Source organism: Lepeophtheirus salmonis, chromosome 11 (assembly GCF_016086655.4).
Source record: "Lepeophtheirus salmonis chromosome 11, UVic_Lsal_1.4, whole genome shotgun sequence".
Lineage (NCBI taxonomy): Eukaryota > Metazoa > Arthropoda > Copepoda > Siphonostomatoida > Caligidae > Lepeophtheirus > Lepeophtheirus salmonis.
In genome coordinates this window covers 14,773,072-14,775,753 of record NC_052141.2, presented here as the reverse complement: position 1 = coordinate 14,775,753, position 2,682 = coordinate 14,773,072, and the positions used below count along the sequence as shown (strand labels likewise).

The window sequence follows — 2,682 nt, the reverse complement described above, 5'->3', positions numbered from 1 at the left end:
CAGGATTCAAAGTATTGAGTGCTATATTACACCATGGGGCCAGTTTTGCCTCTTAATGAAAAGCAATGTTAATTTTTATATTTTAGTCAGTATTTTCGTTCTAGAAGGTCAAATCATATATTGTTTTTACTTTCACCGATATAAAATATTATTCTTATTACATACGTTCACAAACAAAGATGAATAGCTGATTTTCACCATTTCAATAGTTTAAATTTGTATGTGTATCTATTAGCTCATTTGTCATTGTTTCACTTCTATATAATAATATATTCATTACACAGTATTAACATTCAGAAAGGTCAAATCAGACATTCAAGCTCAAGCATTTACCTTAATAGAATCTACAAAATATTACTTACTGTAAAAATTAAACTCCAGTTGTACAGAATTTAATAACTTTACATATGTCTGGAATGTGTTTAAATTAAAAATTTTTTTGAGTTCTGGTTATAATAAAATTGTTTTCAATAAATAAAATATTTCAAAATGCTGCTGCAAATAAAAACAAAAATAGAAAAAATATCAATATTTCTTCACCAAGTAGTAAGAGATTGTATTTACGGATAGTAATCAAAATGCCAGTTCCTTGAAGAAATACTTTATTTTTATTATTTTTTAAATAAGAAAAACATATTTAAAAAGTTTTACAAGGAAAAACAGGAGTCTTAAAGTTACATTAGTTAAGAGTGTATTACTGTATACCGTATAACATATAATATTATATCAATATAATAGAATTGTACAATAAATGCAGAAGATATAGAGGGCGACCAAAATGGGGTATATGCGCTACAACAGTAAATGTTAGTTCCTATATACATAATTATTTTAAATTATCATTTTCTTCAAAAATCTGATTTCATTTTTTTGACATTTCATTAATCTTTTAAAAAAACGAATGTACTTCATCCTTTTCTTGAGAGACTTCATATCTTTCGTACGATAGTTATGGGCATCTATTGATAAGGTGATCTGCAGTCTGTAGTTCTTCCATATCATGGGTATCTGAGATGTTCTCAGTTTGACTTCAGCATTTGCTGCTTTTGAGTGATGTATAAACAGCTCATCTAATAATCGTCTGGAGGTTCCATCACGGTTCTGAAGAACTGAGTGCCCTGTTTCTATTCTTTTGTTCGTCTTTGGGACTCTCAAATCCTCTTTTAGGATTCTTTCCAGACTTTATATTGGGACACGTTTTCCTCGGAAGATCCGATCTCTTTCTCAATACCATCTTCCCATCTTCTCTGAGGGGTCGTCCTTCAGCACTATAATTATTTATGTCAAGGATTGCCCCTGATTATTCTTCACTTGTCTCCACAATGATGGCGTATTCTCCGTTTCTTTCCTCTATACGACATTGATCAATCTTATTGAGCTTAGTTGTAGATTCATCAGCTTGTACATGTTTGACAACTGTTACTTCTTCTTTCGTAGAGTCTACGTCGAGATTATGACTACTGGCTCTTATAGTTCTTTCTTTTTCTTCTCTGTTCAATTCACTTTCTTCTTCCCTCCTTACAGTTTTGTTGGTATCCTTCATTTCAGCGATACCTATTATTCTAATAGGAAGTCCTAATTCTATTTTGAAATGTCTTTCAAACTCCCAATATGGAGTGTTCTTTATGGCCGTGCACAAAGCTTTAATGTGTCCATATTTTCAACATTTGAAGCACTGTACTTCTTGCATTTTTGAAGATAACTCAGTTTTTCTACCATTCATGGGAATTATTGCAGGGAGTTTTTATTCAACTTACTTTTTATTCTCCATTTTCCAGACAACAATTTGTTAAAATTTTCAAGAATCTCCTTTTCTTCTTCATCCTCAGACACTCTTCTATGGTTGATACTTTCTATTTCTCCAATCAAATCTCCAAATCTGCTCAGAATCTCTTTAAGACTCCCAACATTCGTTTCTGAGCCATTATTTACATTAACTCCTAGGGGGGTTTGAATTTCTCTTAATCCCTTTAAGACTCTAATTGTAAAACCATCTTCATCTTTTATAATCTTTAGTGCTGGGAATAAATCCTCTAACTGTATTTCCTTTACTATCCCTCCAATCCAAGCAAAAAATTTCCCAGAAAGGGTTGTCTTTAATCTTTTTGTATGTTTTAGATTTTCTTCCTTATTTCATTGTTTTGAATTGTTCTTTATTACTTCTAGTAATGTCAGAGTATGACATATCGATATCTTGTACATTGCACGGTATTTTTGCTCTCTAATGAATACTGCCAGTTTCGTCTTTTTCTTTTCCCACCTCAGATGACACAGCATTTTTCATATACTCATTTATTACTTTAAAATCTCCGTGATTAGTGGCCTCCGAGTGGCCTTCCGGGCAATTTTGGGATGACATTCCCTTAGGAAGCAAGTCTTTCGGTTTCTAAGGACACTTTTGTCTCAAGTTAACTTATAAACACTCTAATTAAAAAATTTTAAACACAGAGCACTTAGTCACACGTCTATCTTTTTTTCTTCCTCTCCTTCAACCAACATGAGTCTTAATTGTTCAAAAATAAAACTGAAAATAAATGAATCCAGTCTTTCTCTCTTTTTATGAGTATAATGTTATGAATTGAAAAACAATTTCTTTCACCAAAAAATGTAAGGTCCCACCGAGATTTGAACTCGGATCGCAGGATTCAAAGTCCTGAGTGCTAACCATTACACCATGGGGCC

General features: G+C 32.2%; 1 non-coding gene across 1 annotated transcript; it reads right to left on the bottom strand.

Annotated features, from left to right (window-relative positions):
- Positions 1–2,610: 2,610 nt before the first annotated feature.
- TRNAQ-UUG (transfer RNA glutamine (anticodon UUG)) lies at positions 2,611–2,682 on the bottom strand. Its single transcript has one exon. It is a non-coding gene; the product is annotated as a tRNA-Gln (tRNA).